This window comes from Tursiops truncatus, chromosome 6 (assembly GCF_011762595.2).
Source record: "Tursiops truncatus isolate mTurTru1 chromosome 6, mTurTru1.mat.Y, whole genome shotgun sequence".
NCBI classification, from domain to species: Eukaryota; Metazoa; Chordata; class Mammalia; order Artiodactyla; family Delphinidae; genus Tursiops; species Tursiops truncatus.
Genome location: NC_047039.1, coordinates 81,783,013 through 81,806,904, shown reverse-complemented (window position 1 = coordinate 81,806,904; position 23,892 = coordinate 81,783,013). Strand labels below are relative to the sequence as shown.

General features: G+C 44.2%; 1 protein-coding gene and 2 pseudogenes across 4 annotated transcripts in view; 2 read left to right on the top strand and 1 right to left on the bottom strand.

Moving 5' to 3' along the window:
• The window catches only part of TRMO (tRNA methyltransferase O), a 226,826-nt gene that overhangs the window by 25,071 nt on the left and 177,863 nt on the right, over positions 1–23,892 (top strand). For all 4 annotated transcript variants that reach the window (XM_073806324.1, XM_073806322.1, XM_073806323.1 and 1 more), the window contains exons 6-7: positions 15,094–15,179; positions 17,420–17,574. The gene's annotated coding sequence lies outside the window, so the exon portion shown is untranslated. The remainder of the gene's footprint in view (positions 1–15,093; positions 15,180–17,419; positions 17,575–23,892) is intronic.
• The window catches only part of LOC141278992 (nucleophosmin pseudogene), a 206,643-nt pseudogene that overhangs the window by 4,888 nt on the left and 177,863 nt on the right, over positions 1–23,892 (top strand).
• On the bottom strand, positions 17,350–18,256 carry LOC117312652 (ribosomal protein eL22-like 1 pseudogene; annotated as a pseudogene).

Here is a 23,892-nt window from a genome sequence, read left to right as displayed (position 1 = left end):
CCTTGGTTCCCAGGCCATCTATCCTTCCTGCTGGGGCACATGCACCTATAGGGGGTCTCTGATTTAACAAATGCACTGCATCCTGAAGAATGGCACTCTATTCTTACAGAGTGCCTAGTACATTGGTTGTGCTTTAGAAGGGCATTTCAGCATTCTGTGAGGCTGGCCGCCTCCAGGTGCATTATGTGATATCAAGCTGTGCATCCCACGACCATGGGCTATTCCCATACCTTGTTTACTGGTCATATGCTGTGCTTGGTGGGATTCCATGCCTATGGATTGGGCAAGTGTCATGACCATAGGGGGTCAAAAGTAATAGGATGAAGATAATGGGAATCGTCTTGAGAAAATAGAGGGTGTCAGTGTACAATAATAGGCAAGATGAGTGGTAAAGCAAAGGGAAAGAAAAAGGATTCTGTAGAACCAGAAAGCTAATCTTATTCTGTCATCTTGGATAGACGCTAACTACTTCCGAAGTCTGCAAATTTTGGAAAATTCCTAAGAATCCTCAGTCTGAGGTCTAATGGAATGGATGGCTTGTAGTCCAGAGAACGTGATGTATGTCTTTTCAGTTGGCAAACACGTATCCAAGGGTTAACACTTTGGAGTTTCATGCTGTGTCAGTTGTTAATAGTGGCTGATGAGACCCTTTCTGTTGAGGCTCAAGGGCAGTTTTCCTCTGTGATGCCTTTCCCAGATATCAAACCTCCATATTTCAGATCATGCAGAGGCTACGTAGGTGGGTGTTTTGGAAATTGCTAAAAACAAAGCCAAAAAAAAAAGAAGTTTCAGCTACTACCTTTCCTTCTTGTATGCCTGTTTCTTTCACAAATCTCCCCAAGGCGGCAAGTGGGGGCGAGCCATTTCTTAATTATATCTGTCTTCCTTCTTCTCCAGAGATCCACAAAGGGCGGGTGCAGGTAAATATTTAGAAAAAGACGTTGAACCTCATGGCATCGTGCCCACCTTACTAGCAGTGGGCTCGCTCTCAGCCAGCCGCTGCTCGTTCTTTCCGCGTGTCCAGCCTGGTGGATCTGTGCCGTGGCATGCACTGCCTCAGTCCTGAGAGCCTGGCCACATTCCAGGGCAGGACTCACTGCTTGATGAAGCCAGAGGAATGCCTGCAGCAGATGAGCACGTCCCCAGCCAGGGTGCGAACGGTAGTGAAATCACTGCCGCTTCCTGTGAGGGGTCAAGTGCCATGACCCCAACAGGAAGATGCTCGTGGCTACGTTAGTAGAATCAGAGTTTCCAGAATGCAGAGGCCTAGCATCTTACTCTATCCAGGGTCATCACCATTGGAGGGTCGATTTTTTCTCTTCCTTTGACTTCTAACATCGTGAGACTGCATTTGTAAGGAAAGGTTTTCTTCTAGCCTCACTCACTCAACAGTGGAATGGACTGCCATGGGGAGTTTGAATTCCCTGCCTGGGGTGCTGGATACAATCTTTGCAGAGGTGTGTGGAGGTGGGGAAGAGGACTCCCAGCCCCCAAGATGCTATGAGTCTCTGGTGCCCATTGTCCCTAGGGTGCTGCCAGAGGTACGCAGTCTGATGCAGATTTTGCAATGCAGCTTTGAGGTTAGTGATGCAAGTTCATTGAGTAGAAAACGTGGCTGGTGAGATGGACCCCAGGCTGCTGCTTGGGCTCTAAGGGCCTGACTCACGCCTCACAGCCCCTGTGAGTGTTTCAGACCGAAGCAATGTTGTCTCTCGTTCCTCTTCCTCTGCTCATCCCGTCAAGGTGGGTGGCTGGTCTTCAGCCCTCCTCTCCTTGATTCCACACAACGCCCCTGGGAAACCTCAGCCACACCTGGCTTCAACCCCTGCCTCTGTGATGATAAATCCTAATGCTGTGTCTCCAGCCTTGACCTCATCCCTTAGCGAACAGACCCACGTAACCAGCAATTTATTGGACATCTTCATATTGTCTGTCGTACATCTCAAACTCGATGTGTCCCAAACTAAGATGTTTTCTCCTGCCTTCAAACCTGACAACCCTCACCGAGCCAGCCACCCCATACAGGAACCTTCCTCCACCTCCCTCTCAAGTCCACTTCTCCCTTGTGTCCACAGCCTATGTGTTCCACCCTACAGTGCCTCTTTTTATCAGCCTTTTTTATTCCAGTTCTGTTGCCACTGATTTCATTATCTCTTTCCTGGACTTTACTGCATGGCCTCGTGGCTGGTCCCTTTGTCCCAGCTCCCTCTTTTCTAAGCACCACACTGTATGTTAGGTGGGTCTGTAAATGGACAAAACAACTTTAGAAAACTAGCACTGTCTATTCAAGTAGATATATGCATACCCTATGACCCAACAATTCCACTCCTAGATGGGTACACAGCAGATGGATAAAAGCACCCATAAAAGCACCAGAAGTCATGTGCAAGAAGGTTTATAGCCCCAAACTGGAAACTAAATGTTGCCCATTAATTGTGATACCTTCATACAATGGGATATTAACATAAAGATAACTAACAAACTACTTTTATGTATAGCAACATGGATGAGTCTTGAAAACATTGCTTTGAGTGAAAGAAGCCAAATGCAAGAAAATAGGGGAAAATAATTTATGGTGTTAAAATCAGGATAGTTCTTTCTCTTGTGATTGGGTAGTTCCTGAAAGGGGGCCAAAAGGGATTTCTGGAGTTTTTAGTAATGATTTCTTTCTTTAGCTGGGTGCTGTTTACATAGGTGTGGTCAGTTAGTGAAAATGTTTGCACTTTTCTATATGTATGCTATCCCTAAATAAAAAGTTTACTAACACCCTCCCACCCACCTACACACCAAAACAAAATTCCTTCCATGTTCCTCATAACCAGCAGAAACATTTCCAAACCCTGGCAGTACATTCAGTGTTCTCTGTGGTATGACCCAGGGCATCTCCTTCCCGTCTATGGCATGTGTGCCGTCTACACTAGGCCACGCCCCGTTTTCCTTGCACATCTCCGTGCCCTTGCTTTTGTAGTTCCTTCAGCCTGGAATTCCTCTCTCTAACTGTCCCTGTGCTGCAAGTGCCATCTCTGCGAGGCCTGCCTTGATTTCTCAGGCCAAACATCTCTCCTGGGCTTGCATTCCCATGGCATGCTGCTTTTCCCTCTCTCAGGGCCCTTAGCTCTCTCTGCTTACATGTGTTTCCTTGACTGGTGGTAAACCTCCGAGGTAGTAGGAACAGTGTCTCCTTCACCTTTGTAAAATTTCCTGGAGTCAGTGCTGTGCTTGCTACAGTGCTTGAGCTGTCGAATATTGAATGCGTGCTCTGAGTTAAGCCTCAGAGCCTCAGTCTGCGTGCTCTGAGTTAAGCCTCGCTGCCAGAAAGCCAAGACATCCAGCTTGCCTGCAAAAATATTTTGCCAAGAGCCAAGTCCCTTTGCAAGTAAGCACATCCTGCCGTCCTTTATTGGCTGCTGACAGCCGAGCAGATGTAAATGTGTTATGCAGCGTTGTGGGCGTGTCCAATTAGACTCGGTGAGACTGAGCAGCCCCACTAACATGAATGAGCCATGCAAATATGTGGTTAATGACCATGTCGCTCCGTGTCAATTCTTAATCCCAGATAATTAGTAGATAGATAATTGGTGGAAGAATGGGAGGTGCTGATGGATGTCCCATCACTTGGGTGAAGCTAATGATCCTCTATGGATTAAGACCCACCCTCTGTAAGTGTTGCTGGCTCCTATTTGAAATGCTCCTTTTGAAAGGGCCCAAGACGAGGTGTCAGGAACTCCAGAGTGGGGCATTAGCATCAGTACTAATTACCTGGGTTGCTTCCATGGAAGGTGGGTGGATGGGCCCCACGGCCACCAGCCTAGTGCAGGCAGCTCAGAGTCCTGTACTGCCCCTGACCTGTTGGGTAATCTTCAGTAGGTCCTTTCTCCTTTCTTGGTTCTGCCGTTTGTCTAATGGCAAAGGGTGGAAGGAATGGGGTGGACATGCGGACTCGAGAACCCATTGTAGACGAGAGTCTCCCTACTCTGTTTCTTCTTGGCTATGTCAGAGGCATGGTTAGTTGGTCTGGATGTCAGGGTGCTGCGAAGGGGATGTTCTGGGGGTGAAAGCAGACATCTAAGATGTGTGCTGACAGTATCTTACTGTGTGCATGGTGACCCTGGAGTTGCATATCCTGACAGCCCTGGGTTCAACAACTTTTACGTGTGACATTTAACAAACCGTTAATGCTCAAGAGAATGGAACTTAAAGGAAGCTCTGCCATGGAACTGGGTGTAGAGGAATGAGCACTCGACTATAAGTCAGGAGGCTAGTTTTGAGGCTGTTACCGAAGGTGGTTAGATCACAATCTCTCTGAGCTTCAGTTAGTAAGAAATTTATATAGATGTGGATCTAAGACTTCTGAATCCAAGTCCAGTCGTCTTTAAAAACTGTTTTTGGTGAAATATATCATCCGTATAAAAGAAGGAATTGATGCACTACACATCATCATCATCATCAAATGAGCATCCTTGAAGCCACCACCCAGCCTAAGAGATCAGAATATTGCCATAGACCCCTTAGGTTCCTCTCCCCTTTTGCTTCCTAATTCCTCCCCGCCCAGGATAATCACTAACATAATTTTGTGCTAATCATCCCCATGTGTTTCTTTAGTTACAACGTGATGGTATAGAGGACTGACATTCAGCCATTTGCTCCGGTACAGTATTTCCCATTGTTTACAGCTGGTGTCTGTTTTGGTTGGCTGGGCACCCACCCTGATCAGTTGGTGCCTGGCTGAATAGTCAGCAAATATTTCTAATATCACTCCTATATGTATAGATCCCTAAACAAGAAAGGTATTGTTTAGTTTCATCCATTTAGCACTTTCTATGACTGAAATAATAAGGCATATATTCCTCTGTGACTTTTCTTTTTTTATGTTAAATATTTTGTTTTTGAGATTCACCCATGTTGATGTTTGTAGCTGTAGTTCATTCATTTTCACTTGTAGTGAAATTTCACAAGTAGTATTGCATTGTATGAATAGACCACAATTTATTTATGCACTCTGATGTTGATAGACATTTGTGGGGTTTTTTTCAGTTATTTACAATTGATGAACACACTGTTGTGAACATTCTTGCACATATCTTCTGGTGCACAATTGCAAGATGTGCTGCATCTATGTTTATGTCCTCTTTTTCCATAATTAATTGTATTTATTTGAGCCTTCTCTCTCAATCTCTTTCCCTTTTGATTAATCTCATCAGAAGTTTGTCTATTTTATTAAGCTTTTCAAAAATACAGATTTTACTTTGTTGATATCTCTATATTGTATTTTTATATTTTATTAATTCTTTCTCTTATCTTTATTATCTTCTCCTTTCTTTGGATTTATTATTTTATGATTTCTAATTTCTTATGTTAGATTGCTTAGCTAATTAATTTTGAAAATGTTCTTTTTAAGGTAAATATTAAGGCTATAATTTTCCCTCTAAATAGCACTTTAGCTCTCTCCCTCAGGTTTGATATGCCATATTTTATTTATGGTTTGATCTTAAATATCTTACTATTTCTATTAAGACTTCTTCTTTGAGTTGTTTAGAATTGTTTTAAATTTTCCAAACATGTAGGGTGCTTTAGTTTTCTTTTTTTTTATCTTTAGTTATTTTTGTTGTTGTTGTTATTGTTAACTTAAGTGCACGGTCAGAGTTTACGGTCTGACACGAATCTTTTGAGGCTTGTTTTATGGGTTAGCACCTGGTCAATACTTATAGATGTTCCATGTGTGCTAACAAAAATGTTTTCTTCTATTGCTGGGTTCCCTATTCCTTGAATGACGTTAGGCTTGTTAATTGAGCTGTTCAAATATTCCCTATGCTTATGGATATTTTTGTTTGTTTGATCTATTATTATTGAGAGAGATGTGTTTACTGTGATGGTGTATTTTATTTTATTATTTATTTATTTATTATTGTAGTATAGTTGAATTACAATGCTGTGTTAATTACTGCTGTACAGCAAAGCGACTCAGTTATACATATATATATATATATATATATATATACATTTGTTTTAATATTCTTTTCCATTATGGGTTATCACAGGATATTGAGTATAGTTCCCTGTGCTATACAATAGGACAGTGTTGTTTTTCCATTCTATATAAACAAGTTTGCATCTGCTAATTCCAAACTCCCTATCCAACCCTCTCCCACCCCCTCCCCCTTGGCAATCACCAGTCTATTCTCTATGTCCCTGATTCTGTTTGTTTCATAGATAGTTTCATTTGTGTCATATTTTAGATTCCACATATACATGATTATCATATGGTATTTGTCTTTCTCTTCCTGACTTACTTCGCTTAGTATGATAACCTCTAGTTGCATCCGTGTTGCTTCAAAGAGCATCATTTCATTGTTTTTTATGGCTGAGAAATGTTCCGTTGTGTGTGTGTGTGTGTGTGTGTGTGTGTGTGTGTATATATATATATATATATATATAACGTCTTCTTCATCCATTCATCTGTCGATGGACATTTAGGTTGTTTTCATGTCTTGGCTATTGTGAATAGTGCTGCTATGAACATTGGAGTACATGTATCTTTTCAAATTATAGTTTTGTCTGGATATATACCCAGGAGTGGGATTGCTGGATCATAGGGTAATTCTATTTTTAGTTTTCTGAGGAACTGCCGTACTGTTTTCCACAGTGACTGCACCAACTGACATTCCCACCAACAGTGTAGGAGGGTTCTGATGGTGTATTTTAATTCTGCCAACTTTTGTTCTATATATATATTTTTTTATTGGAGTATAGTTGCTTTGCACTGCTGTGTCAGTTTCTGCTGTACAGCAAAGTAAATCAGCCATATGTATACATATATCCCCTCTTTTTTGGATTTCCTTCCCATTTAGGTCACCACAGAGCACCGAGTAGAGTTCCCTGTGCTATACAGTACGTTGTCATTAGTTATCTATTTTATACATACTAGTGTATATATGTCAATCACAATCTCCCAATTCATCCCACCCCTGCCCTTTCCCCCTTGGTATCCATATGTTTGTTCTCTATGTCTGTGTCTCTATTTCTGCTTTACAAATAAGATAATCTATACCATTTTTCTAGATTCCACATATATGCGTTAATATATGATATTTGTTTTTCTCTTTCTGACTTACTTCATTCTGTATGACAGTCTCTAGGTCCATCTACGTCTCTGCAAATGACAAAAATTCGTTCCTTTTTATGGCTGAGTAATATTCCATTGTGTATATGTACCACATCTTCTTTATCCATTCCTCTGGTGATGGGCATTTAGGTTGCTTCCATGTCCTGGCTATTGTAAATAGAGCTACAATGAACATTGGGGTGCATATATCTTTTTAAATTATGGTTTTCTCTGGGTAAATGCCCAGTAGTGGAATTGCTGGGTCATATGTTAGTACTATTTCTAGTTTTCTAAGGAACCTCCATATTGTTCTCCATAGTGGCTGTATCAATTTACATTCCCACCAACAGTGCAAGAGGGTTCCCTTTTCTCCACACCCTCTCCAGCATTTATTGTTTGTAGATTTTTTGATGATGGCCATTCTGACTCGTGTGAGGTGATACTTCATTGTAGTTTTGATTTGCATTTCTCTAATAATTAGTGATGTTGAGCATCTTTTCATGTGCCTCTTGGCCATCTGTATGTCTTCTTTGGAGAAGTGTCTATTTATGTCTTCTGCCCATTTTTGGATTGGGTTGTTTTTTTTTTTTTGACATTGAGCTGCATGAGCTGTTTGTGTATTTTGGAGATTAATCCCTTGTCAGTTGCTTCATTTGCAAATATTTTCTCCCATTCTGAGGGTTGTCTTTTCATCTTGTTTATGGTTTCCTTTGCTGTGCAAAAACTTTTAAGTTTCATTAGGTCCCATTTGTTTATTTTTGTTTTTATTTTCATTACTCTAGGAGGTGGGTCAAAAAAGATCTTGCTGCGATTTATGTCAAAGAGTGTTCTGCCTATGTTTTCCTCTAAGAGTTTTATAGTATCTGGCCTTATATTTAGGTCTTTAATCCATTTTGAGTTTATTTTTGTGTATGGTGTTAGGGAGTGTTCTAATTTCATTCTTTTACATGTAGCTGTCCAGTTTTCCCGTCACTATTTATTGAAGAGGCTGTCTTTTCTCCATTGTATATTCTTGCCTCCTTTGTCATAGATTAGTTGACCATAGGTGCGTGGGTTTATCTCTGGGCCTTCTATGCTGTTCCATTGATCTATATTTCTGTTTTTGTGCCAGTACCATACTGTCTTGTTTACTGTAGCTTTGTAGTATAGTCTGAAGTCAGGGAGCCTGATTGCTCCAGCTCCGTTTTTCTTTCTCAAGATTGCTTTGGCTATTTACGGTGCGCGGGCTTCTCACTGTTGTGGCCTCTCCCGTTGTGGAGCACAGGCTCCGGACGCGCAGGCCTGGCGGCCATGGCGCACGGGCCAAGCCGCTCTGCGGCATGTGGGATCTTCCCAGACCGGGGCACGAACCCTTGTCTCCTGCATCGGCAGGCGGACTCTCAACCACTGCGCCACCAGGGAAGCCCCTATTCGGTGTCTTTTGTGTTTCCATACAAATTGTAAAATTTTTTATTCTTATTCTTTGAAAAATGCCATTGATAATTTGATAGGGATTGCATTGAATCTGTGGATTGCTTTGGGTAGTATAGTCATTTTCACAGTATTGATTCCTCCAATCCAAGAACATGGTGTATCTCTCCAATTCTGTGTGTCATCTTTGATTTCTGTCATCTTTGATTTCTTTTGTCAGTATCTTATAGTTTTCTGGATACAGAAAACTTTCTTTTGCCTCCGTAGGTGGGTTTATTCCTAGGTATTTTACTCTTTTTGTTGAAATGGTAAATGGGGTTGTTTCCTTAATTTCCCTTTCTGATCTTTCATTGCTAGTATATAGGAATGCAAAAGATTTCTGTGTATTAATTTTGTATACTGCAACTTTACTAAATTCATTGATTAGCTCTAGTAGTTTTCTGGTGACATCTTTAGGATTTACTATGTATAGTATCATGTCATCTGCAAACAGTGACAGTTTTACTTCCTCTTTTCCAATTTGGATTCCTTGCTCTGTATATTTTAAAGCTAAGTTGTTAGGTGCAGACAAGTTTAGAATGTTATTATGTTCTTGGTGAACTGAAAGTGTTATTATTATAAAGTGACCCACATTATCTCTAGTGAGGTTTAGTTTGTTTGTTTTGGGCCATAAAAGATTTTGTCTGATATTATCACAGCTACAGAGGGTTTATTTTATTAACCTGATTTTTTTTTTTTTTTGTCTCTCACTGTGGCTTATGGGATCTTAGTTCCCCAACCAGGGATTGAACCTGGGACCACAGCAGTGAAAGCGTGGAGTCCTAACCACTGGACCACCAGGGAACTCCCTAACCTGATTTATTTTTATGTCAAAACTTAATACTTTAAAATAAGTGTAGATTCACTTTTAAGAAATACAGAATTCCCTGGTTGGAGAACTAAGATCCCACAGGGCATGAGGCACAGCCAAAAAAAAAAAAAAAAGACAAAGAAATAAGAGAGATCCTATGTACCCTTTACTCAATTTCCCCCAATAGTAACATCTTATAAAACAATAGTATAATAACACAACTAGGATAGCAACGTTCATATACTCAAGATACACAACATGCCAATCACCACAAGGATCTCTCCTGTTTCCTTATTTATTTATTTATTTTTGCGGTACGCGGGCCTCTCACTGCTGTGGCCTCTCCCATTGCAGAGCACAGGCTCCGGACACGCAGGCCCAGTGGCCATGGCTCACGGGCCCAGCCGCTCCGCGGCATGTGGGATCCTCCCAGACCGGGGCACAAATCCGTGTCCCCTGCATCGGCAGGCAGACTCTCAACCACTGTGCCACCAGGGAAGCCCTCCTGTTTCCTTTCATATTCACACCCACTTCACTCCCAACTGCACCCTCTCCTTAACCCTTGGCAATCTCTGAGCTGTTGTTCTCCATTACTGTATTTTTTTCATTTCAATAATGTTATATAAATGCAATTGTACAGCATGTTACCTATTGGAATTGGCTTTTTTCACTCAGCATAATTCTCTGGAGGTTATTTGAAGTTGTTGGGTGTATTGGTAGTTTATTCCTTTTTATTGCTAAGTATTATTCCATGATACAGGTGTACCAAAGTTTAACTATTTACCCATTGAAAGACATCTGTTTTTTTTCCAGAAGTTTCGCTATTACGAATAAGCTGCTATAAATATTCATACACAGGTTTTAGTGTGAACATAATCTTTATTTCTCTGGGATAAATGCCCAGGAGTGCAATTGCTGAGTCACATTGTTGTTATATGTTTAGCTTTATAAGAAACCGCCAACTGTTTTCTAGAGTGGCAGTACTATTTTACATTCCTGTCAGCATTTTATGAATGATCCAGTTTCTTTGACTCCTTGCCAACATTTGGTGTTGTCGCTGTTTTTTTTTTTATTATAGCCGTTGTGATAGGTATGCAGTGATATTCCATTGTGGTTTTAATTTGCATTTCCCTAATGGCTAATGATGTTGAACATCTTTTCATGTGTTTATTTGTCACCTATGTATCTATCCTCTTTGGTGCAATATCTCTTTTGTCCATTTTCTAGTTGGATTGTTTTCTTACTGTTGAGTTTGAGAGTTGTATATGTACTACATATGAATCTTTTGTCAAATATGTGATTTGAAAATATTTTCTTCTGGTTTGTGGCTTGTCTTTTCTTCCTTTTAACAGGATCTTTCCTAGACAAATGTTTTTAACTTTAACAAAGTCCTATTTAGGAATTTTTTTCTCTCTTATGCATTGTGCTTTGATGTCAAGTCTAAGAACTTTTTGCTTGCCTAGTCCTACATCCCAAAGATTTTCTCTAAAAGTTCTGTAGTTTTACATTTTATGTTTAAGTCCATTATCCATTTAAAGTTAATTTTTGCATAAAGTATGAGATTTAGGTTGAGGGTTTTTTTTTGTTTTTTGACTGTGGATGTCCAGTTGCTCCAGCACCATTTGTTGAAAAGGGTATCTTTCCTCTGTTGGATTGCTTTTTTTTTTTTTTGCAGTACGCGGGCCTCTGACTGTTGTGGCTTCTCCCGTTGCGGAGCACAGGCTCCGGATGCGCAGGCTCAGCGGCCATGGCTTACGGACCCAGCTGCTCTGCGGCATGTGGGATCTTCTTGGACCGGGGCACGAACCCGTGTCCCCTGCATCGGCAGATGGACTCTCAACCACTGCACCACCAAGGAAGCCCCGATATTTCTATATATTACAAAATGATGACCATGATAAGACTAGTTACCATCTGTCACCGTACAGAGTTATAATATTATTGACGCTATTATCTTTTTTCTGTTTTCTTGAGGTGGAAGCTTAGGTCATTGATTTGAGATTTTTCCTTTTTTCTAATGTATGCCTTTAGTGATATAAATTTCCCTCTTAGCAGTTCTTTTGCTATTTCCCACAAGTTTTGACATGTTGTATTTTCATTTTCATTCACTTCCATTGGTAATTTTTTTTTCCCTGAGACTTTCTCTTTTACCCATGGACTATTTAGAAATGTGCTGTGCAGTTTCCAAGTATTTGGAGATCTTCTTGTTATCTCTCTCAGAGAACTTTGGAGAGCTAAGTCTGTATGATATCAATTCTCTTAAATTTATTGAGGTTTGTTTTTATGGCCCAGGAGATGGTCTATTCTGGCACATCTTCCATAGGCATTTGAATAGCAGGTGTATTCTGCTGTTATTGGGTGGAGTGTTCTACAAATGTTGACTACATCCTCTTGTATGATGGTATCACTGAGTTGTTCTATATCTTTGCCAATTTTCTGTCTACTTGTTCTATCAATTATTGAGAGAGGGTTGTTGAAGTCTCCAGTTATAATCGTGAATTTGTTTCTGTCTCATTTCAGTTCTATCAGTTTTGCTTCACATATTTTGTAGCTCGGTTGTTTGGTGCATACACATTTAGGATTGCTAAGTGTTGTTGGTGGGTTTACCCTTTTGTCATTAGGTAAAGTCCTTCTCTGTTCCTAGGAATTTTCTTTGTTCTGAAGCCTACTTTACCTGATATTAATATAGCCCTCCTGTTTTGTTTGATTAATGTTTTTATGATATATATTTTTGATCCTTTTACTTTCAACTTGCCTATATTAGAAGTAAGTTTCTGATAGATAGCTATGTTAACTTCCTATAGCTGCTAAAACAAATTACCACAAACTTGGTGACCTAAAACACCACATATTTATTCTCTCACAGTTCTGGAGGTCAGAAGTCCAAAATCAGTTTCACTGGGCTAAAATCAAGGTGTTGGCAAGGCTAGCACCTTCTTGAGGCTCCAGGAGAGAATCTTTTCTTTGTCTCTTCCAACTTCTAGAGGTTGCTAGTATTCCTTGGCTCATGGCCATGTCATTCCGATCTCATGCTCTCGTTGTCACATCTCCTATTTCTGTGTTAAATCTCCCTCTCCCCCTCTCTTATAAGGACATTGGTGATTACATTTAGGACCTACCTGGACAATCCAGGATAATCTCCCCATTTCAAGATCCTTAACTTAATCACATTAAAGACCCTTTTGCCATAAGGTAATATTTGCAGGTTCCAGGGATTAGGACCTGGGTGTCTTTGTGGACCGTCATTCATTTTACCACAACAGCATGTAATTGGGTCCGTGCTCCCCACTTGGCCATTGTTGGTGTGGGTGTGGGTGGGTCACAGTTTTTCTGTGGTGTTTGACTGGAGTAGTTTTCTGTCTTGCTGGGCTGCCCTTTTCCTGCTTGTTTGGCTGAGGAGAGCAGGCTTTTGGGAGGCGTTTTTGTCTGTGCCCTTTGGTGTTTTCAGGTTGCCAGTTTCTTCAGCTTCAAGTCTGGGATATAAGGCAAAAAGAAAATGCGTTAAAAAAAAAGAAAGAAAAAAAAAAGAAACGAAAAACAAACAAAAAAGAAATAGAAAATGCATTTTATTCACCCTTATCCTGAGTATGTATACCTTTGGAAATCCCAACTTTTGTATAGTCTCCTTGTACATTCTCAACCTAAAATAGGCCCTAGATTTTTTTTTTCTTTGGCTGCGTTGGGTCTTCGTTGCTGCGCATGGGCTTTCTCTAGTTGCAGCAAGCGGGGCTACTTTTCGTTGCGGTGTGCGGGCTTCTCATTGCGGTGGCTTCTCTTGCTGCAGAGCATGGGCTCTAGGCGCGCAGGCTCAGTAGTTGTGGCTCGTGGGCTCAGTAGTTGTGGTGCACGGGCTTAGTTCCTCTGCAGCATGTGGGATCTTCCCGGACCAGGGCTCAAACCGGAGTCCCCTGCATTGACAGGCAGATTCTTAACCACTGCACTACCAGGGAAGCCCCAGCAATGCATTTTAAAAGATATTTCATCCAGATATTTTAGTTGTTTCCATTGGAAAGTTCTTTAAGGATGTTTGGTTCTCGTTGCTGATGGAAACAGACGTTCCAGTGTTTTTTCCACCAAGATGTCTGTACCCACATCTCAAAGTGTCAGTGTTACCCAGGACCTTGATCTTGATACAGTTTGTGGGCCTTTTATAGGGTCAGGGAAATCATTACTCTCACTATAATGGAAAAGATCGGAGGAACGGATTTTTATTTTATTTCATTTTCCCCCCAGCTTCATTGAGATATAATTAACATATAATTGGAGGAACAGATTTTAGAGTCCCCTTGACAAGTCCTGTCGACTTATCCTGGCAAAAGCAAGACACAAATCCCTTTATTATGCTGGTACAGCATCCCTTTCTTTTGATAACATCTTCCTGATTTTGCTTTGTGGAAATCCCCACCCTCCTTCAATGGGTGTGGTCATGATTGGACTATCTGTTGGTCAATGTGCCCTGTCCCCTGCTAGCCAAGAGGGGTGTGTGATACCAGAGGGATCAGTCAGGCAGTCTCCCTGGAGTTTGAATGTGAGTTCAAATTACTGACAACCTGATTCATCCTGACAGTGACACTCAGAAAAGCTCATCTATTAGCTGCTGCCCTGAATTCTGTCCTTTTTTTAATATATATATAAATTCATTTATTTATTTATTTATTTTGGGCTGTGTTGGGTCTTTGTTTCTGTGCGAGGGTTTTCTCTAGTTGCGGCGAGCGGGGGCCACTCTTCATCGCCGTGCACGGGCCTCTCACTGTCGCGGCCTCTCTTGTTGCGGAGCACAGGCTCCAGACACGCAGGCTCAGTAGTTGTGGCTCACGGGCCCAGTTGCTCCGCGGCATGTGGGATCCTCCCAGACCAGGGCTTGAACCCGTGTCCCCTGCATCGGCAGGCAGATTCTCTACCACTGCGCCACCAGGGAAGCCCCAATTCTGTCCTTTTTAAGACCTGATTCCTCAGCTTTCCCTTCTGTTCTGTGAACCTCTCCATCTGTTTTTTCAACTGTGTTTGGACATCCCTCCAGAATGGGGAGTTTTTTATTGCCTGAGCCAGCCAGTATCACCCTTGTCTACCTCTGACTCTTTGAAGCTTCTTGCTTTTATTGACTGAAGTCTGTTGCTACACGGCATTGATGCTATCAGTGTGCCCCTCTTGCAGCATCTCTGTCCTGGAAACTACTCAGGGACTTGAAGAAAGGACATTGTGCTGCAGTCTGACTTTCTTCAGGCTACACAAGCCTAATTCTTCCAAGTGGTCCTCCCAGGACACAGGCTGCAGCCCCTTCCCCATCCTGATTGTCTTCTCATGATACATTCCAGTTGATCAATGTCCCTCAAAAAATGTGAAGCTCAGGGCCAATCCAGACACCCTGAACAGGGCAAAGTCAGGCGGGGCCATCACCTCCTTGCTCTGAGCGCTCTACTTCTTTTAATACAGTCTCCAAGTTCATTATTTTGGCAGCTTCATGACACTCCTGACTCATAGTGAGCATAGTATTGGCTAAGCTGTCTTCACACATGCTGCTACCCATCCTGGATTTCCTGGCTGACCCATGTGCTGTTGGTTTGTTTTTAACTCACAGCCCTGCTTAAAAACATGGCCGATCTTGCCTAAGTTTTCCATGGCACAGTCCGAAAGATCTTGCCATGGCGTCATGTAGTTTCTGGATTCCCCTTGGAATCTAAATAATCCAGAAGAAGGGAGTGTTAGGAAACACTGCCTTTCTCTCAAACAGCACCCAGACCCAGCGTGGAACAGAAGTCATGGATGTAATTCTGAGAAAAGCCCAGCCCAGACTGGGGTTGGCTGAGGTCTCCAAAGGTAAGCCTCTCGCTTAAGGTTGTAACATGTGTTACTCATTTCCTTTTGGGAGCAATTAATTCTAATCTTAATGTCAGACTTAAAGGTCAAAAGAAAGTAGGTTGAATCTGCATTTATTGACACTGTACATATTCATTGTTCCAAAGGCTGCAGGGTGGACTCGGATATTGTGAAACTTGGCTGGGCAAGCAGGGGTCCTAAGGATAGGCCTAGGCTCCTTGGGGGCAGCTCTCCTGGTCCTCCTTCCCTTTGTCATCTCAAGGGGGCTCCCCGGTCTCTTTGCTTCCTCTGAATGTCAGGAGTGCACAAGAAAAAAAAACGGACTTCCCTGGCAGTCCAGTGGTTAAGACTCTGTGCTCCCAATGCAAGGGGGCATGAGTTTAATCCCTGGTTGGGGAACTAAAATCCCACATGCCGCATGTTGAAGCCAAAAAAAAAAAAGGAGTGCACAAGGCTGGGGGGATCCCCAGGCTTCAGAGTCCCCTCAACAAGTCTAGGCTGACCTAGCAGAAGTATTCAAATCTTCCACCCCAAGGGGAAGAGGCATTCGTATATGTGTGTGTATGTGTGTCTTCTGGTTGGGGTGGGGCAGCCTGGCTGGAGACTATAGTGGAAGTGAGAGTGCTTCCCATGTACCAGTTATCTGCTGCATAACAAATTATCCCAAAGCTTAGGGGCTTAAAATCATAACATTTCTGATCTCAGTTTCTCTGCTCCTCTGCTTCAGGGTATCTCACAAGCCTGCAGTCATCTCAAAATGTGATTGGGAAGGATTCGCTTCCTAGCTCATTCATGTAGTTTCTGGCAGGTTTAGTTCTTATAGGCTGTTGGACTAAGATCTCAGTTCCTCATGAGTCCCTTGGTTCCTTACCATCTTGGTCTCTCCGTACTGCATCTTACAACATGGCAGCCTGCTTCATTAGAGCACATAAGAGAGTGAGTGCCAGCAAGACGGAAGTCACAGTGTCTTGTAACCTAATCATGGAAGGGACATCTTATAACTTTTCCCATATCCTGTTTATTAGAAGCAAGTCACTAGACTCAGTGGGAGGGGCTTACACAGGCTGTGAATACCAGGAGGGATGATCACTGGAAGCCGTAATGTGAGACCGTGTGGGGCAGGTGGGAGGGACAGGTGGGGTGTGAGGCACATCAGGCCTGGGATAACCGTCAGCTATCTAGAAGGTGAACCTAATAGGTTGTGGACGGAGGGCAGGGACTTGGGGACCCAGGCTATGTCTGAGAACTCTGGGTCTGAGCAGCCTGTAAGATTGGGCCCAGATCTGGGTGTGTACTAATCCTAACCCCCCTGGACCCAGGCTGAGTAACCAAGGTGGGGGTTGGCTCTCATACTTCGTACTACCAAGCCACTTTCCTAGGTCTGCATGCTGTGAGCACCCACTACTGCAGGCAAGGCACCATGCCAGGCACAGCATTAAAATGCTGTGGGAATCCATTCATTTGTAATAATTCACACAGTGTAACTGCAAGAGCACTGGGTCAGAGCCTGGTGTCCCAAGTCTAGTGTGGGCTCCATCGAAATTGCTGGTGACCCCTCTTTGGGCTTTAGCTCCCCATGCTATAAACACTATTGCAGTAAAACTTCCCCCATTTCACTTCACGCCCAATCACTTTGAGGTTGTTTTGAGAACTTCATGAGATAAAGACACGGAAGGGCTTGGAAATAAACTATCACACTACAGTTTACAGAAACTTTCATATTATGCTATTCCATTCTCATGTTTGTGTTCAGGGGAGGGGGACTCAGATTCACCAAAGGTTATGCTAAAGGGACACCAGAGTCCATCTGAAAACCCCCAGGCACACACATGTACCCAGTGTATAGATGGGACTGCCAAAGGCAAGGGACTCATTCAAGGTCACACACAAAGTTGGTGGCTGTGGAGGGGTGAGGCCCCGAATCTTCTTCTTTTTTTTAATTTTAAATATTTTATTATCTAAAGTTATACCCAAAATTGTGCTTCATTTTTTCCTATACTACACTATACACTTTAACTCGAGGACATTTTAAAAAGCGATACATTTCAGAAATCCTGGAAAAAATTCTACCAGCTATAAGTTATTTAAATATTGCTTATAGAAAGTATTAGAACCATGTAAACAGCATACACCTAAAGAGATGAACGCTTAACATGAGTACAGTGTTTTTCATTCACTGATAATCTAAGGGTCAATTTCTAGATGTTTCTTTGTCTTGTATGCTTCATTTGTTTTATCAGCAAGCAAAGGCCTATAAGGGATGGCTTCACTGCCCCTCAGACTCAGATCCACCTTCATCTTGACTAATCTGGAAGTAACGAAGTTCGTAAGTCTCCTCATCAGATGCAACCCCCGAAGCTGATCACCAAGATTATTCTTTTTAAGGTATTTCTTGGTAAGATATTTCAAATACCTTTTAGAGAATCGTTCCTCAGAAACAACCATGATTTTATTCTTGAAGGCTTTAATGTGAACAACATTCCCAAGATTTCCAGTTTTTCCTGGAAAAACTTTAACTTTCTCAACGTAGAAACTGTTCAGAATTTCCAGAATCAAAAATTCCATCTTCTCCTGGATGAGTAAGATCCAAACTAAACTTCCAGGCTGACTTCTTAGGCCTCTTATCTTTCTCCAGCACCATCTTGAAGGCCGGCCGTGCAATCAGAGAGCAGCCCTGAGTCTTTTGACTTCTAGCCTAGTGCTTCTGTGAACCAGGAGCCGCATGATGCAAAGTGTTATCACCTAGAAGCTCTGGTGCCCAACTGCCTGGTTTCAAACTGCTCCTACCATTTCTTATAGTTCATGGTCACTATCTCCCAGGGGATTTTGTGGAGACTGAAAAGCACTAGGTAGTGCCTGCCCTGCCAGCTCACTGAATGTTAGCCATTGTGACTGGTATCACAGAGGGAAGGCACTGTTGCACCCATGTTATTGCTGGGGAAGTTTAGGCTGAGACTTGCCCTGGTACCAGAGCCAGGACTTGAACCAGTGCTTTTCTCACGAAGGCAGGCAGCCTCTCAGAAAATAGGAAAGTACCAAACAATGTTCAGATTTGACCATTACTGACAGTATATCAGACTCCAGGTTCATTTTGTGCATTTGTGTGTAGCCTACAGGGAGTAGTGGGGGCACAGCCCAGGTTTCCTGAGGATGGATTCAGGAGGGAATCTTCAAAATGAGACCTGAAAGCCCCTTGCTGAGAAGTGAGGTGTCTACCAGGGCGCATAACTCTCCGGCCAGCCAACCTTGCAGTAGTGTTTCGGGAAAGTCGTTTATGTTCATTACAGTTTGGGATTTGGGTGGAAAGCCTGTTTCAGTTCTGGGGTTTCGCTCTCCTATCAGGCCGCTGCAGGCCCGGACGGGCCCCTGCTGGAAGGAAGTCAGCCCTCCTCCCGCCAAGGAGGAAGGGCCCTCCCGCCTGTGGTCGGTGCATTGTACTTGCTAGATTCCAGGCTGTCAGTCTCATGGAGAGCTCTGGGGATGCTTAGCCTGCAGATTGTTTTGTTAGGTTTCTCCTACAACTAATTTGGAAATTACCCAGCTACCCACAGCCTCTCCCAGGTGTTCTGCAAACTACGGGCCTGCTCCTGCAGCTTTCGCCTTGGTGGGACCAATGCTGGCTGAAGCTGGGAGGGTCAGGGTGGGGTGATAGGAGGGTGAAAAGAGGCCCACAATGGTAGAGCTCGTTTTAAGCAACAGCCAGTCCCCTTCAGCTTTGGCACTAACCATCCTACTTGGTAGGATCTGACGCAGGCAGATCCACACACTTTGCAGACATTATCTTTAAGCCTCACACGCCTTGTGGAGGTAAGTCAGGGGCGTGTGGAGGATCCACCCTACTTAGAGGCCCAAAGAGACAGGATTTCCCCAGAGCTGCAGTCAAAACCAACACGCAAGTCTCCTGATCCCCATATCCAGGAAGGAAAAATCCTCACGTTTGATTCATTTTGCTGTGAACTTTGTTACACCTGGGTTGAATCCCTCTCAGGCAAAGGTCTGTGACCTTGAGCTTGTCCTCTTTTCTTGGACCTCATTTTCTCATCTGAAAAAAAAAATACACCTGAAACCTGCTACTTCCCAGGGCAGTTGTGAAGATCCAAAGGACAGCATATGTGGAAGCGCTTGGTACACCCTGAACACAGCCTCTCTTGGGTAATGTCAGGGTTACCTTAGTCAGCTGTGCCACGGCTGAGCCACTTGAAGCTGGGGAAGAGCAATGGTGTGGTGAGAGCCCTGGACAAGGGCCTAAGGTGTTAGCTCACTGTACAACCGTTACCTTCTCTGGTCCTTGGTTTTTCCTTCTATAAAACAAGGGTGGGACTAGATAACCTTTCAGCTGTATTCTTTTTTTTAATAAGAATGGCAAAGGAAATCTCAAAGGGAAAACCAAGAATCAATTTTTTCCTGCCCCATAAGGGTCACCTTTATTAGTTAGGATGCATTTGGCTGCAAGTAACACAGAGCCCAAAGAAAAGAGGCTTAAACTTAGAGGACATTTGTTATCGCCCACAGGTATAAAGAATGGTTCCAGGTTTGGTTCTTTCAGCAGCTCATTGATATCATCAGGCCCCCAGGTTATTCCCACCTTTTGGCTCTGCCATCCTCAGCAGGTTGGCTTGTTCTCTTAGGCTGGTACCCTCCGAGCCCAACATGTCTGTCACACTTCCAGGAGTCACACTCTAACAACATTAAGAGGAAGAAAATGGCTATTTCTCTCCCACTGTCTCTTTAAGAACAAGGAACTATTTCCCAGAAGCCCTGAGCAGGCTTTTCTGGACATCTCATTGGCCTGGAAAGTATCCTGTGCCTGTTTCTCAATAATCACTGGCAAGAGTGATGGAATCATCACCACGTTTACCTTAGACAAGTCCAGATTGAGCCGGTGGATACTCCAAGGGGTAAGACTTCCCCTAAAACACATGACCAACTGCAACCTGAACAAAATCAGGGTCTTGTGAGCAGAGAAGAAGTGGGGGGGAATGGCTGGGTAGACAACTAGCAGTCTGGCACAACTAGCAGTCTGGCACTTCTTCTTGAATATGCCAGAGAGGGTATTGCTTTACTTCTGTCCAGAGTTGTCCACTATATGGCTGTCCTCAAGATGCTCCATCTGAGCTCTACCATCAAGACCCCTGTGCCCAGTCCCCATGATAAGACATTGTTCTTTCTTTTGAGCACGGGTGCAGGAAAAATGCCCACTTCACACAAGGTTAACTATGAAGCTTTGATGAAATTTAGGATAAAAGGAAAGTGTTACATGGGAGGGGGACATTTTGAAAGTGCTCATATTAAGTATAATTTTCTCATAGTGTAAGAAACCCTTCACGGGGCTGCTCACGAACATGCCATGCTCCTAATCTCACTCCCTTGTCCTGAGGTCTGGACCTCTGCGAGAGAGTGACATGATCTGTTGATGTTTGAGCTGAATCACACATTGGCTGCTGTGGGGAATGACTGAGGAGAGCAGTGGAGGGAGCAGGGAGCCCCGTTAGGAGGCTGATGCTGTGATCCAGGAGAGAGATGATGGGGCCTCCTACTGGGTTGGTGGCCTTAGACGTGCAAGATGGGGTTAGGGGGTTCCTAGAGAGGTAATGGTCAGAGCAAATTCATGGTGACAGGAACACACAGGGGTGTCTGGGAACAGCAAGTGGGGTGTTGGCTGGAGCCTAGATGTGTAGGAAGGGCAACTATGGGAGATGAGGCTGGGAAGAGGGTTGGCATGAGGATAATGGAGGGTCCCAAGTGCCAGGTGAGGAGTTTGGGCTTTCTGTTGCAGACAGCAGGGAGCCTGCTCCCATAGGACTGGAGCTCAGCTTCAGGAAGTGAGGCTGGCAGTGGGGGCAGAATGGAGGGAGGAGGCAGGAGCATCCATGGGGAGGGCTCGGCCAGCTGCTTGGGGTTGAGAGCAGAGGCAGGAGTTAGGCTCTATGAGGCTGTGCTTCTCACACGTTATCTCTGGTTGTTGAGTGCCTCCACGCCTGAAAAAATCATAGCTGGGGCTCTGCTCTGCCCACACTCCTGGGAGAAGCCGCTCCAGGTTCTCAGATAGTGAGATAAGCTGGTGCTCTGCACCAGGGCTGAGATCCACCCTGATTCCGCCTCTCAATCCCTTCCTCACCCTGGGAGGGGCTGACAGTTGATCCCCAGGGCCTCTCTGACTACATGCTTCTGCACCACGTTAACCCTTCTGGGCTGAGCTGGAAATTTGAGCCTCAGCTGTCAGAAGAGGGAGTGTGAGGCTGGCAGAGGGGCATGGGGAGCTCCATAGGGAGCAGTCATCCTTTCCACCCCAGGAGCTCTGCAAAGGCTGGCTTTGGCCTCAGCCTGGAAAGAAGACGCTGGAAGGAGGGTAGGGACAGGCACCAAACTTGTTAAAGACCTCCTATCCTTACTGCACCCAACCTGTGGGCCCTGCTTTTCCTTTAGTTCACTGCTCAGTTTGGGCTGAAAAGCACTAGTCACACTGCTTTCCCTTTGGGTGGTTCTAAGCTATTTGTTTAACTGATCCCAGGCTCAGTTTACCCATCCATACAATGGAGGGCCCTCCCGCAGCTGCACTCCTTCCCCCTCCCTCAACCCCCACCTTCACCACCCGCCCCCCGTCTGATTACTTCCATTTCCACACTGCCTTTTATGAGGGTGATAATCAAATGCAGTCTCCCTTGAGGGAGGCATAAGTTCTAGCCAGGCCTGGACACTATGCGATGTTGGGTAAGTCCTGTGCCCCTTTAGCTCTATAGAAGCTCTATACGCACGCATGGTATTCCTATTTATTCCTATCATTGAAAACTCATGTGAGCACTGAGATGGGAGTCCTGGTTCTTCCACTGAGTTGTTGTGTGATCCTGGGAAGAGAGCCCAGTCTGGTACATGCTCCTTATCATCAGGGCCTTTTTTCCCCCGGTTGTCCTGTCATGCCAACCCCCACCCAGGAGTCCGCACTTCTCAGGAGCAGGGTGAGCACAGAGACCACATTCTCCAGGAAGGCGTGGACGTTTGGGGTGGGGGAGGATTCATTAGGTTGCCCAGGATCATACGAGGGGTACTTAAATGCTCTACTGGAGGATCCTTTAGCCCAGATGGACTCAGAGGTGGGGGCCTCTTCCTGCTGAGAAGAGAGCTTTATTTTTCTCCTGAACTCCAACAAGCCCAGACTTGGGGTTGAAGTTGCCAAGTTTCATCCGTACTTGGGCAAATGACTGCTGCTTACGGAGGGCACAGAGACCAGAACCCAAGGTCCCCACAGTGGCTCAGCAGGGTGTCAGGAGTTTGGGTTCCTGCTCTGGCTCTGACAGCCCAGCTTTCAAGATGGTTTCAGATATACTCTCAGTGAATGTCATTGTCATGGTCACCTATCAGACAGGGAACATGAGGTGAGATGCATTCCAAGGGTTAGGATTCCAAGACTGTAAAGCACACCCAAGGAAGGAGGTGAAGGGCTGCACCCTAGCCATCTCTTCTCTCTGCAGCCATCTCTGGTTGGGGTTCTTGCTGAGAAACAGGAGCCTTCTGGAAGTTATTCTGGGGTCTCTGATTTCAACAACATAACACATCCCCCACCCCCACCCCGCTTCTCTAAAGCTCTGCCTCTCTGCCCAGGGTATACGAATCGCTTGAGGTCTTGTTGAATTGCAGGTTCTGGTTCAGTAGATCTGGGTAGAGCCTGAGAGTCTGCATTTCTAGCAAGCTCTCAGGGGATGCCCATGCAGCTAGTCTGTGGCCCACACTTAGAGCTTCAAGGCCTCAGGGCCTTAATGTCTTGTGCAAAACAGCAGGGAGGGCAAGCCTCCTGCTCTCAGCTTCTCTACTGGCGCTTGGAGAAGTGCATCCTGGATTTAAATGACCAAAAAAATGGGAGTTTGTGAGGGTGAAAGGGGACCTGCCACCCAGCTTTGTAGATGGTGAAACTGAGGCCTACGCAGTGCAGGAAGAAGCTTGTTCAAGACCTCACAGCATTTTAGTGACAGAGTTGAGACTCAGGCCTCTTGCAAAGGAAAAACAAAAACGAAAACTAGAAAAGATACTCACTGAGGTGTTTGCTGTGCTTTCTCTGGGCGAACTATGGGTTCCTTTGATTCTTCTTTCTAAGTTGTATTTTTTGTTTGTTTTTACAATGAACGTGTACCAATTTTTTAATAAGAAAAAAATTAATTTTGAAAAAATTCTCACAGAGTTCTTAGTAAATGAGATTATGTTTATGAACGTGCTGGATGAACTGTAACTACGTACAGCAGCTTCAAGTCAAGGGTGTGTAATTCAGCCCAAACCCTCCTGAATTCCTTTCAGCGAGGTTACCCTCACTCTGGCGCACGAATCACCGCGATGAGGAGGAAGGCCAATGCCGTCACCAACCGCCGCAAGCCGATTCCTACTCCCACTTGGCCTCAGCTGTGGGAACTCTTCCCCCAAAGCTCTGGCCGCAGGAATCTTTCCCCTTAAACTGGGGAAGAAATTTCCCTAATCCGTTTTCGTAGTAAACGACCTCGGGCCAAGTCTGCTTTTGTTGCTGGTTTCCTAAGCTTAATTGCGAGCAAAGTTAATTTGAAAGAAAATGTTACAGCTCTGGGGCGAATTCTAACGAGCCTTGGGCAATTAGGGAGGAACGCATCTAATTACTCACAGACCTGGGGCGGGGGGGGGGGGCGTGCAGGGCTCAGAGAGGGGCAAACGATTTCTCTGGATTCAAGATAGGAAGAAAAAAAAGAGAAACGCA